This window comes from Pinus tabuliformis, chromosome 6 (assembly GCF_031772625.1).
Source record: "Pinus tabuliformis cultivar Carrire ecotype Pingquan chromosome 6, CPIR1, whole genome shotgun sequence".
NCBI lineage: Eukaryota > Viridiplantae > Streptophyta > Pinopsida > Pinales > Pinaceae > Pinus > Pinus tabuliformis.
Window position 1 is genome coordinate 636,541,516 of NC_142292.1, and position 15,203 is coordinate 636,556,718.

A 15,203-nucleotide genomic window follows, 5' to 3' on the forward strand; every position below is an offset into this window, starting at 1 on the left:
TGGTCATTTCAGTTTCCATGTCACATTACTTAAATTTGGAATTTATTTAACCGAATGCATTGTTAGAGTTTTCTTTTTCTCATACGTACTCAATTTTCTAGATATTTTGAAATCTCCAATGGATATAGATATACATGAGTAAATATAATTGTTGAAACAAAGTTAACTACATCAATTTATTTATAATTCATAATGTATGCCTCTATTTAATTGCAAGTCTCTCACTCTCCCAATCACATGGGTCTTTTAACTCTCTTTCTACATTAGGAGAGAGGGCATGTGATTTGAATTTGATGAATCCATGTGTTGAGTATGGAAGAAGGTGTTTCCATTGTGCAAAGGAAGCTTCCTCTAAACGTCCACACAATGTAACCATGTAATGTTCCTTCCAAATGGTTTTTCTTTATCCATTATGCTACCTATGTATTATCAAAGATAGAGCATGGAGATACATGGAATTTAGCACTAGTCCACCCATATTAGTATTTGAAATATGATTTCAATAATTTATTAGGTCAAGGGTAATTGCATATATTTTTAGAAAAACCAAACCCAGTGAATGAATGCTACATAGAAACCACCCACCCAGAGGAAGGCTCAATGATTTTTTTTTTATATCATAAAATCACACACATACTTTCCTTTATCATTTTCAATCATTATTGTTCCATTTGATTTGGATTATACTTTAGATTGTGCTTATCATTTTTGTGTTATCACATTTAAAATGATTTATTTAAGTTTTAATTTTATACGAAAAAAATTATAGGATTATCTCTTAATTATTTTGTCAATCCAAGTCAAAGTAATTTTATATGCTTTCATGCATATGTCATGAATGTTTTAAGACTATTGTTTACATGTTTGTGATGCATTTTTCTCATTTAAGCTAGTGGTAATGAACTAATTTGTTAACCTTGATATGTATCTTATTTAGTTTGTTTTTCTTATGTTACCATGCCTGTTTCTATCTTCAAAACTATTTCACAGGTTAATTGATGATTATTTATGATGCTCGTGTGTCTCTTCTAACATATGTAGTATTACTTTCTTTGAAGGGACCCACTCTTTTCCCTTTGATGTGAATGAACCTTTCATAGATTGCACTTGATATCGCACACAGTTCATACAGTTTCTATCACCAAATCCATGTATATTTCATATTATTTATTTATTGCATCCAACGCACGCGTTGAAACCATCACTTTTAGAAATTGGTTATATTCAGGTTGGGGCTCCTGCTCAAAACGGTGTGGGATCTAGTTGGCACTTCACATTGGGGAGACCCCCTTCCCTCTTGGCATCTTTCTTCACCATCGACACCTTCCTCAAGAAAAGACACCATGGTATTTCCTTTACATCGTCCCATCTTATATTATCAAAACATTCTTTTACATTTGCATTCTCCACTGACAATGTGTAAGCCAAAACTTTCGAATCATGTGGGTAAGTCTTTCTTTAGGCCATCGTGTAATGAAATCTACCACTTCCTAAACTTTCCAAACCACAATCTCTTGGATTTCGTCTCTCCCACGAATTCCTAGGCCACCATCTGTCAGTCGATGTTCGAACACCTAATAGTATTTCTAGCCACTACTCTAAAGTTCTCAGGCCAACACTTGAATGATTTCACTACACCCTAAATCTACAAGTCACTAGTTTGCTGTAATATCCCCTTAATATGTAATTTAGATTTAATTACCTGTGTTGGTAAGAATGGGAGTGAAGTTATGAAAGTACATTGGATAAATTATTGTAAATAACTATTATTTTTTTATTAATAAAAGTAATTTTATGTACTTGGATAAAACACTCGAGAATTAGATTGCTTGCCAAATCTGGAAAAAAAAAGAGAAACAATGTCATTGATAAATGAGATTTGATAAAATCTTCATGATAATGATTCTAGAAAATTTCTAGATAAGGCTAATGGGTTGGAAGTAAAAAAAAACCTTAGAATTCCTTAGCTAAAGAAATATCTTAAGTATGTTGCACTTAAAGCACCAAGAGAAAACGATGGGCTTTAAAGGCATAACCCTAGTTGATTGGGAAATAACAAACATAAAAGAGGGATGCCAATGAAATTAAAACAATATCATGAATAAGGGTATAAACTACCAATAGAGAGAATTGATAGGGTTGTTGATTCTTTCGGAAAGTCATTATTGGCTTGGGGGAACAGGAGGACAGTTCAAGGTTGGGTGGTCAATGTCTTGCTCTAGTGTAGATTCTACAATGAGCACAACTTCAGTTTTCTGGTTAGATCTATCAATGTTAATGCATAAGTTAGTTATTTTATTGGAATTTATGTAGCTGGAATAATTGATGAATTTAGAAAAGTAGAATACTTATAATTCATTGGGGAATGTTAATTAACTTGTCAGAAATTACCAGTTAGAGAATTGTAGTAAGAAGAGACAAAGTTGGTTCTATGACTAAAATAAAAAAATAAAAAAAAAACAAAACAAAAGAAAAAAAAAAATTTAAAACAAAAAACAAAAAAAGATAGCAATAAATAAATAAATAAATTTAAAAAAATTAAAGATAAAAAGATTATAGCACAATTATTATTTTATTATGTAAATTATTTGGTTTTAAACCCGTGTTGCTAAATTAGGTAGTGATAATTATATGAGGGGCACAACGTTAAAGGATAATGGGAAGTCGGTACAACTTGAGTGGGAATATGTAATTTAATATAGAACATTGCGGGTAGTAAAATATGGATGATGTAGTTTAATATATATTAATGGATACAACATAATAATTTCAAATTATTCTTTAGATGTCATTTGAAGGTTATAAAGAAATACTATAACACAATACATCTATATTGATGAAAGAACCAGTCTCGAAATACCAATAAAATTTAGGAATATTAGAAGCAAGTGAAACATTGAAATTCTCGAATTAAACTAGTAGACATATATTAGTAAATTTCCAATATTGCTCTTACAATATCTAGATTACCACTTATGTTTTACCGATTTTTTAAGAAAGAGAATTAATTAAAGATTTGAGCCTATCTCACATTCACGAAGATTTAAATAAAATCATTTAGTGACTGAGCTAGAAGTATCAACAAAAGGAGTATGTCTTACAAATGGGTAGAAACACAGTAATATAAATTCAAAATTACAACATCATTTTAAGAGCTTATCCACTGGTTGAAATACAAATATAATCATTAAAGCTAGGCATGGAGGTGTGAGACAACATAATTATAAGAACAAAAATGGAAACAGATCACATATGGAGCCAACGAGAAATAGATTAATATACAAAAAACTATTAATGTGTCTGCGATCTACTTATATGAATTCATGCATCATATATTACCAGCCATTCAACTAGGCATGTCAAAGAAAAAGCATACTTTAATTGAGAGTGCTAAGTACAATGGTTATACCACTACATAACCATCCTGAAATCCATAACGGAAGAAACAAGCCAGAAATCGTAACCCAAACTATTTACACATTACACAGTAGCAAAACAAAATTGTTACTCATTTCTAGTAGCACACCGGTGTTGAAAACATCTTCAGGAAAGTGAAATGACATAAGTAGTAACTAGAGAGTAATTGCAACTTTGAATCACAAGGATTCTATGATTAACCCTTCCATGTATGTGAAAAGTACCAAACCGGTGCTAGTAATATGGTGGGAGGAAAAGTGTAGAGATGATTTCCTCAACAAAGAATCCTAAAAAAAAGTGAGTCGAACCAATAAGAGAGTTGTGATTCCATGGAAAGAAAATACGCATAAACAAGCAATGGGTACAAAAAAGGTCGTAACTAGTATCCGACTATCAAAGAATGCAGGCTATATTGAAAAAAATAACAGTAGAAAACATACGACAACCCATGGACTTCTTCAATTTAAAAAATGGGAAAAACACTTTCGACTTCCCATGGGAAAATTAACGGAGAGGAACAGCCAATCTATCCTGTGTAAGATATAGGATGGATAACCTCTTGACTCGAATTCCACCATCAAGTGGTGCACGGTCAGAGGAGAAGTGAATCCATCCCGATTGCATGACCATAAGAACATGTACATTTCAGAAAAATACTAAATTGTCGAAAGAGAAATCCTTTGACTAGAAAAATACCTAAAAGAAGTGAAGGGGACATCTGCCGCATAAACCCCAATAGTCATGTTAAATAGCTATAGCCTTCTCTTGAGTTGCAAGAAAAGGAAACTAAAATCATAGTGAGGGACACAAATTGAGAAACCCCATTTCATCAAAGAAGGAATGAGTGAGAGTACAAGAGTATGAGGCTAACCCATTGCCTCTAGATATAGTAAAAGAATGAGAAACCTCATGAATTACTCATATTAGGAAATAAACCCTAAATATAAACATAAATCCCAATGTTGATTATAATCTAGACAACGAATATAAAAATAAATTACTCCATATCTACCGCTAAGGTGATAAATTGCATACCTGGTAGCACTGAGGTGCTTGAGTGAATCACAGTTAGTAAATATGACATTCAAGGGCTTGCATTATTGACCCTGAGGGTTTTGGTGTCCTTGCAAAAAGAGGTGAACAACTTTAAACTTACACGAGAAAAAAATAAAAAACCCCAAATTAAAAATAAATTGAAACCTAGGTTGCTAAACTTACCCTACCACAAATATACATGATTACATGGGAGAAATCTCAACCCTCGAGCTCCGATCAAGGAGGAACTTGTGACAAGAAAGGGGCAAGGGTTAAAAGATTAAGGATTTGGTCGAACAAGGTTGAATGAAGCATCAAATTGCAATAAACATAGTGGTAAATACATATAACTGGAAGAAGGTTGTGACAGCGGAGTAACAAGGAATTTGTGTAAGTGCCGAGGTCGAGGTGCTCAATAGGAGATGATGGATGCATTGTTGCCACCAGGAGGAGAAACCAACAACGAATCAATCAAATGAGCCGAATGAGAAAAGGGATAGGAATTACAAAAGTGTTAGGGTTAGAAAGGTGGATTTGATCCATTGATGTCCCATGCTTTATCCTCACTATCCACAGTCTACCATAATTAGCCACCCTACTCTAATCATGTGATCTGTATAGAACAACTGCTAGGTGGAAGGGAATGAGAGGGAGATTAGAGTGTTCAAAGGAAACGACGCCATGTCTATGGGCTGACATTAAGTGAGGTGCCAAGTGTTAGCATCAAAGGTGTAATACATTTTGACAAAAATTAGGAGGATGCTCTAAGCCTATCCATGCACACCTTCCAAATTAAAAATGGGAGAATAAGAATATATATATATATATATATATTTGTAAATTTCGTCAAAGGCAGTAATTCCAAGACATATTTACACTAGCCCTAACTTCAGGTTACAAGAATATTGGTAGGGTCAAAGGGGTGTAACCTTGACGTTAGTGGTAATTGTACATTAGTCATCAAAACAAAACTTGGACCAAGAAGTATATTTAAATAAAAGGACATAACAAATAATTAGATAACTTGCAGCAAGGTAATACCATGTCAAATCTCCTTATCTTCATAAAATACATAAGACAAGAGAGAAAGAGGTGCCTTAGGAAAAAAAATTAGTGAGGATAGTGACGTATCTCATAGATGGTGGTAAGAACCAACAACACCACTAGGCCTAGTGATTTTTATGAGAATTAAAAGAACAATAGTAAGTTAAACAAAACACACACACAAATACAATAAAAATTACTAAATCTTTATTTTGTGTAATTGCATGGTACAATAGTGTGATAAGATTTGATGACATCATGGCTAAGGAAATTCCATCCAACACACGAAGTGTAGATTTGTATGTTGAACTAGGAGATGGAGTCACCTGATAAAATGCCAAATTTTTGAATGTTATTAGGAACTTGCAAAAGCAACTGGCACATTTAAGGAACAAATGTTGAAAGCCAATGAGGAACAATAGAGAATGATCAAAGGAATAACTGGAAATTCAATCCATAGGACCATGGAACCTAAAACGGAGAAAAGTGGGAAAAATGGCATCAATTCATAACCATCAGGAAGTGGGGGTGGTCAGGTAGGACCTACCCTAGAAGTCAGAGAAATAGAAGGCAAACTAAATTGCAGGGAGAATTCGGAAGATAAAACCCCCTACATTTGATGGAAAAAAGGAAGAGGATGCTAAAGCATGGTTACTGAACATGAGAAAATACTTTCAAGTGTACAAGTATGATGGAAACATGAGGCCAGATTTACCATATACTAGTTCCAAGATAAGTTTGCTCTCTACTAGGAAGAGGCTAAAGGGGTGCATTTACTTGAAGAGAAGACTCTTTCATGGGAGGAGTTCCAGAAATGATTTAAAAATTGATATTTGAATGAACAATATTATGATGAACATGTTAAGGAATTCCATGAAATCAGTCTGGGATAACTCATAATGGATGAGTATGTGGAAAATTTACAAAATTTCTACGATATATGCCTTATATTAAAGAATAAAACGATAAGGTGTAGAAGTTGGTGAACTCCCTACCTACAATGTACAAGGAACAAATAGAATTTGATAATCCAAGGACACTAGAAGAAGCGGTCAAACAAATTAGATTGTGTTGCCAACAATTCTAAAGTGAGGGGAGGACTCTAAATTTTTGCTAAATAAGAACAGAAGAAAAACTATAATTGGCACAAAGAGGAAAAAACCAACATATATGAAAATTTTGAGAAAGGATCATCTATGGAAAAAATTTAGTGAGGGGAATACAAATCGGTTGGTACGGTCACGTGCTAGATCCAAGACCATGAATCTAGATGGAAAGAAAAAGGTGGGGGAAAAGAAAGAGAACCAATGAAATGTTAGGGATATAGTGAACATCATCTACTCAGATATTGTCCCCATAATCCCGTTATTTTCACAATATTCAAGCGGTACAGGAATCCACCACAGTGAATGATATTGCTAGAAATATTCCCATGATAAGCATTGTATTTTGGGAGAGAAAAGTGGAACAACAATCAACCATGATTGAGATCAAAGATACTCTCTCCAACTAAACTATTTATGTTTTAATTCATCATAGTGCTAGTTTAAGTTATATTGGTCATTAGATGATGGAAAAATATGCACTTAAAACTGATAAATATAAAATTTCATGGTTGGTAACCTAGAAACTAACACCAAGAGAAGAGTAAACAACCAATGCAACCAATTCCCCTGAGACTTAAATGGTTATTTAACCATCATAAATCTAAATGTTCTTCCTATAGGGTTGTATGACATACTAATTGGTATGGATTGGCTTGATAAAAAGGGGGGAATAATATTTTTATTACCGAAAAAAGTGTGTTGTGTGAATTTGAAAGGATAAACACAATTTATTCAAGGGGTGCCCGAACCCATATGAGTACAAGAAACTCCAACCCTGCAAATAAAAAATAGTGCGTGGAAATGCTATCAATTATTTCTGATTGATTTGGAGGAGGGTAGCTAGAACATGAAAGATATATCCTTGTATACTTTACCCATCATTACGAATTTCGAAGATGTTCTCCCAAAGAAGACTCCCATATTATCCCCGCACTGAGACATAGGTTTTACCATTGATTTGGTCCCCAGGACAACATGAGTGCCTAAAGCACCCTACTAGATGAGTTCACCTGAGTTGTTGGAATTGAAAAATGCAGCTGCAAGAGTTGTTAGATAAAGCATACATCAAGTGTAGGGTGTCGCCTTGGGGGGCACACATATTATTTGTTTAGAAGAAAGATCGAAAATTTAGAATTTGCATAGATTACAGACATCTCAACAAGTTAACTATAAAAATCAAGTCCCCATTTCCATGTATTGATGACTTTTTTGATCAAGTAAGAGGGGAAACAATATTCTCAAAGATTATTTGAGAAAAAGATATCACTAATTGAGAGTTAAGTAGGAGGATGTTCATAAGACAATGTTTAGGACCAGATATGGACACTGAGTTTTTAATGTTACCATTTGGCCTCACTAATTCTCCATCAAATTTAATGTGCCTAATGAACAACATAGCACAGCTTTAGATAAATTTGTACTTGTATTTCTTAATGGTATCCTAATATACTAGAAAGATGAGGATAAGCATGAGGAGCACCTATAATTATTGTTGTAGACATTAAGGGGAAACCACGTGTATGCCAAATACAACAAGTGTGAGTTTTAAAAACCCAAAATATAGTATTTGGGTGATATTATTTATAAGGAAGGACTAGCAGTGGATCTAGAGAAGGTAAAAGTCATGGTTAACTGGGCTACACCAAAGGATGTATTCTTTCTGTTCGTTTATGGGATTGACGAGGTATTAACAACAATTTCTTGAAGGGTTATCCAAAATAGGACATCCCATTACATCTTTGCAAAGAAAGGGGGTAAAAATTTGAAGGGACTACAAAATGTTCATTTCCTTTTAATTAGCAGAGCCAAATAAGGAGTTCACAGTTTGCACTGATGCTAGAATAGAAGGGTTGGCAGGTGTGTTGCTATAGGGTAACTCTGTAATAGCATATGAATCCAGGAAATTAATGACCCGTGAAATAAATTATGCAGTATATGATCTGGAGCTAGCCGATGTCATACATGCCTTAAAAATGTGGAGGAATTACTTGTTAGGAAAAAAATTTTTTCTAACAACATACCATATCAATCTAAAATACCTTTTCAGTCAACAAGACTTAAATGCTAGACAAGCTAGATGGATGGCCTTTCTTAGCAAGTTTGAGTTTGACATAAAACACATTAAGGGGAAAGAGAAAAAGATAGTGGATGCCTTGAGTAGGCATGCCTACAATCTGATGGAGGTGGTTGTTAGTAAAATTAACACTGATTTTCTAGAGCAGATCCAAAGCTCCATAACTAGTGACCCAAAATATAGGGAAATCTAATGGAAATTATAGCAAACAGATGTTCCTTTTTATGCTGAAAATACTGAAAAACTATTGAATTATAAGAACATATTGTATTTTCATGTTGTTACATATTTGAAACAACTCATATTTGAGGAATACCACAAAAAAACATTATGTTGGGCACCAAGGTTACCAGAAAATATTTACAACATTAAGACAAAAAAAAATTGAGCCAAGAATGAAGAAATAAGTTGCTAAATATTTAAAAATATTCTTAGAGTGTAGATAGGAAAAGGTTGAGCATCAACACCAAGCTGGGTTACTAAATCCCCTACCTATTCCTGAGCAAAAATGGGGAATTATTTCCTTATACTTTATTACAGGGCTACAAAGAAGAAAAAGGAAACATGTTTCCATCATGTTGGTGGTGGATACATTAAGAAAAGAAACTCACTTTGTTTTTGTGCAATCCACATTTTGTGCCACACAAATTGCTCATATTTTCATGAAGGAGATTTTTTGACTTCATGGAATACCCAAGATGATAGTATCCAACAGGGATGCTAAATTTATCTCCAACTTCTAGAAGGGACAATTTAGCAACATGGACACAAAATTAACCTTTCGTAAATCATACCATCCCCAAAATAATGGAAAAACATAAAGAACCACTCAAATTTTGGAAGCCAAGTTCAAAATGTATGTTATGGATTAGCCAACGGAATGGGAGGAAGTCTTGCATTTAATGAAGTTTCCCTATAACAACAACTACCAAGCTTCCATTAAAATGAACCCATTTCAAACCTTGTATGGCTGAAAATGCCATACACCTCTTAGTTAGATTCAACCAGAGGATAAATTGATTCTTGGGTCAGACACATTGTAGGAAATGGAGCAAATAATGTGAAGGATTCAGAAGGATATCAAGGCATCACAAGATCAACGAAACGATTATGAAAAAAAAAAGAGATACAGAAGGAGTTTAAAGTGGGGGATCATGTCTAAGTAAGAGTAAAACCTAAAAAAAGTACACTAAGAATGGGCACGTGTCCAAAAATAGCCCCCTAATTTTGCAGGATATTTGATATTTTGGATGGAGTAGGACCTGTAACTTACCAACTAGCACTAGCTAATCACATTAAAGTTCATAATTTTTTTATGTCTACTTGCTTAAGAAGTACATACATGATGACTTTGATATTATTTACTAGAAAGTGTTATAGGTGGAACACGAAGGAGACTTCATGGCGAAACTGCTCTACATTCTTGATCGGAAAGAGATCTATCTCAGGAATCGAGTCATCCCTAGGGTTAAAGTGTAGTGGAAGATCTATACTCCTGTGGAGGGTACGTAGGAGCAAGAAGATGAAATGTAAAAACATTTTCCATTGCTTTTTTAGTAGCAAATATCTAGAAATTAAACATTGAGGACAATGTGAATTTAAAGTGGGAAGGATGTAATACCCCCTAATATGTAATCATGATTTAGTGACCCGTGTTGGTAAGAATTGTAGTGAAACCATGGAAGTACATTGGATAAGTTATTGTACATATATATTTCTATTTTATTACTATAAATAATTGGATGTAGTTGGAGAAGACACTCAAGAATGATATTGCTTACCAAATCTCAAAAAAACGAGTGAAAGAATCTCATTGATAATTGAGATTTTATAAAATCTTCATGATAATGATTCTAGAAAATTTCTAGATAAGGCTAGGGGTGGGAGATCAAAAAACCCTTGGAATTGGGTAGCTGAAGAAAGATGCTATGTTGGTTTCACTCAAGGCACTAAATGAGAAAATTGTGGGCTTTAAAGGGAAAAGACTAGGCAATTTTGAAATGAAGCCCATAATAGTGGGATGCCGCTAAAATGGATACAATATCATGAAGAAGGGTATAATCTACCCATAGAGAGAATCAATGGGGTTGTTGATTCTCTAGAAAAAACATTCTTGACTTGGGGGGAACTAGAGGACAATCCGAGGTTGGGTGGTCCATGTCATCTCCAGTGCAAATTCTACATTGAGAAGAACTTTAGTTTTATGGTTAGATATATCAATGCTAACACATAATTGTGTCATTTAATGGAATTTTTGTAGCTACAATAGTTGATGAATGTGTAACATTAGAATACTTAAAATGGATTGGGAAATGATAATTAACTAGCTAGAAATTATCGGTCAGAGAGCTAAGGTAAGAAGAGACTAAGTTTTTTCTATGAATGAAAAATAAAATAATAAAACCAATTAAACAGTGTAATTTTAGATGAGATATCACAAATATTGTTTTCTTATGTAAATTATTCGGCTTCAAACCTGTGTTGTTAAATTACGTAGTGACATTGATATGAGGGGCACAACCTTGAATGTTAATGTAAATTTAGTACAGCTTGAGCAACAATCTGTAATTAATATACAACATTGCATGTAGTAGATTATAAAAGTTGTATTTTAACATATACTAATGCGGGTAGAATAATATTAGTTTTTGATTTTGATGTAACTTGAAGGTTATAAAGATATACTATAACAAAATACATATATATTTATAAAAGAACCACCAAACTGAAAATACGAATCAAATTCGTAGATATTATAAGCAAGTGAATTATTGAAACTTTGGAATTAAACCAATAGACATATATTAGTAAATTTCCAAGCTTGTTGTTACAATATCTTAGCTAGCATTTATGATTTATGGATTTCTTAAGAAATAGGCTAAAATAGAAATTGGATCCTATCTCACAGTCACGAAGATTTAAATAAAATCATTTAGTGACTAGGGTAGAAGTATACAAAAAAGGACTATGTCTTACAAACTGGTAGCAACACAGTAATATAAATTCAAAATTACAACGTCCTTTTAAGAGATGATCCACTTGTGAAAATACACATATAATCATTAAAGATGGGCACAAAGGCATGAGACAACCTAAATATTAAGAACAAAAACAGAAACCGATCACATATGGAGCCAATGAAAATTAGATTAAGATACAAAAAACTATGAGTGTGTCTATGAGCTACGACTATGAAATATGTTAAGTTGGTTGCACTTAAAGCACTGCAAGAGAAAAAGGTGGGTTTAAATGAAAAAGCCTAGTTGATTGGTAAATAATGCACATAAAAGAGGGATGCCAATGAAATTAAAACAATATCATGAATAAGGGTGTAAACTACCGATAGAGAGAATCGATAGGGTCTTTGATTCTTTCACAAAATCATTATTGGCTTGGGGGGGAACAGGAGGACAGTTCAAGGTTGGGTGGTTAGTGTCTTGCTCTAGTGTAGATTCTACATTGAGCACGACTTCAGTTTTCTGGATAGATCTGTCAATGTTAATGCATAATTTTGTTATTTTATTGGAATTTATGTAGCTGGAATAATCGATGAGTTTACAAAAGTAGAATACTTATAATTGATGGGCAATGTTAATTCACTTGTTGGAAATTATCAGTTAGAGAATTGTAGTAAGAAGAGACAAAGTTGTTTCTACGACTAGAAAAAAAATTAAGCAAACAAACAAAACAAAACAAAATACCGATATATATATATATATATATATATATATATATATATATACATATAACAAAAATAAATAAATAAATAAATAAAATAAAATGAAATAAAATAAATTAGTTAATTAAAAAAATAAAAAATAAAAAAAATTAGAAGGGATAGCACAATTATTGTTTAATTATGTAAATTATTTGGGTTTAAACCCGTGTTGCTAAATTAGGTAGTGACAATTATATGAGGGGCACAACGTTAAAGGGTAATGGGCAGTCGGTACAACTTGAGCGAGAATATGTAATTTAATATAGAACATTACAGGTAGTAAAATATGGATGTTGTAGTTTCATATATATTAATGCATGCAACATAATGTCAATTTGTGCTTTAGATGTCATTTGAAGGTTATAAAGACAAAGTATAACACAATACATCTATATTGATGAAAGAACCAGTCTCTAAATACCAATAGAATTTAGGAATATTAGAAGCAAGTGAAGCATTGAAATTCTCGAATTAAACCAGTAGACATCTATTAGTAAATTTCCAATTTGTTAAGAAATAGACTAAATTAAAACTTTGAGCCTATCTCATATTCAAGAATATTTAAATAAAATAATTTAGTGACTGAGCTAGAAGTATCAACAAAAGGAGTATGTGTTACGAATTGGTAGAAACACAATCATATAAATTCAAAATTACAACATCCTTTTAAGAGCTTATCTAGTTGTTGAAATACAGATATAATCATTAAAGCTAGGCATGGAGGTGTGAGACAACATAAATTCTAAGAACAAAAAGGGAAATAGATCTCATATGGAGCGAGCGAGAATTAGGTTAATATACAAAAGCCCTACTAATGTGTCTGTGATCTACTTATATGAATCCACGCATCATATATTACCAGCCATTCAACTAGGCATGTCAAAGCAAAAGCATACTTTAATTGAGAGTGCTAAGTACAATGGTTATACCACTACATAATTGTTCTGAAATTCATAACAGAAGTAACAAACCAAAAATCGTAACCCAAACTATTTTCACATTACACAGTAGCAAAACAAAATTGCTACTCATATCTAATAGCACATCGGTGTTGACAACATATTTAGGAAAGTGAAATAACAAAAGTAGTAACTAGAGATCAACTGCAACTTTGAATAACAAAGATGCTATGATTAACCTTGCCATGTATGTGAAAAGTACCAAACTGGTGTTGGTAATACGGTGGGAGGAAAAGTCTAGAGATGATTTCCTCAACAAAGAATCCTGACAGAAAAGTGAATCAAACCAATAAGAGACCTATGATGCCATGGAAAACAAATATGCATAAACAAACGATGGGTAAAAAAAAGATCGTAACTAGTATCCGACTATCAAAGAATGTAGGGTAAGTTGGAAAAAATAAAGGTAGAAAACATGCAGCAACCCATGGACTTCTCAAATCTAAAAAAGGGAAAAATACTTTCGACTTGCCATGGGAAAATTAACAAAGAGGAAAGGCCAATCTATCTTGTGTGAGATATAGGATTGATAACCTCTTGACTCAAATTTCACCATAAAGTGGTGCACAGTAAGTGGAGAAGCTAATCCATCCCAATAGTGTGACCATCAGAACATATACATTCCAAAAAATTACTAAAAGGAGTGAAGGGGACATCCACCGCGTAAACCCCAATAGTCATGTTAAATAACTATAGCCTTTTCTCAAGTTACAAGAAAAGGAAACTAAAATCATAGTGAGGGACACGAATTGAGAAACTCCATTTCATCAAGGAAGGGATGAGTGAGAGTGCAGGAGTATGAGGCTAACCCACTGCCTTTAGATCTGTAAAAGAATGAGAAATCTCATGAGTTACTTAGAAAATTATGAATTAAACCCGTAATATAAATATAAATACCAATGTCAATGATAATCTAGACAACGAATATAAAAGTAAATTACTCCATATACACTACTGAGGTGATAAATTACATACCTGGTAGCACTGAGGTGCTTGACCGAATGACAGTTAGTAAATATCACATCCAAGGGCTTGCATTGTTGACCCTGAGGATTTTGGTGTCCCTGCAAAAAGAGGTGAACACCTTTACACTTACACAGGAAACAAAAAACAAAACCCTGAATTAAAAATAAATTGAAACCTAGGTTGCTAAAATTACCCTACCACAAATATACACGACTACATGGGAGAAATCTCGACCCTCGAGCTCCAATCAAGGAGGAATTTGTGACAAGAAAGGGGCAAGGGTTAACTGATTAAGGATTTGGTCCAACAAGGTTGAGTGAAGCATTGAATTGCAATAAACATAGTGGTAAATACCTATAACTGGAAGAAGGTCGTGACAATGGAGTAGCAAGGAATTTGTGCAAGCGCCGAGGGCGAGGTGCTCAAAAGGAGCCGATGGATGCATTGTTGCCACCAAGAGAAGAAACTAGCAATAAATCAGTCAAATGAGTCGAATGAGAAAAGGGATAGGAATTACAAAGTGTTAGGATTAGAAAGGTGGATTTGATCCATTGATGTCCCATGCTTTATCCTCACTATCAATAGTCTACCATAACTAACCACCTTGCTCTAATAACATGATCTGCACAGTACAACCGCTAGGTGGAAGGGAATGAGAGGGAGGTTCAAGTTTTCAAATGGAATGAAACCATGCCTATGGGGTGAAATTAAGTGAGGAGCCAAGGGTTATCATCAAAGGTGTAATACATTTTGACAAAAATTAGCAGGATGCTCTAAGCCTCTCCATGCACACCTTCCAAATTAAAAATGGCAGTATAAGACTATATATATGTGTGTGTTTATATATATATATATATATATATATAGAGAGAGAGAGAGAGAGA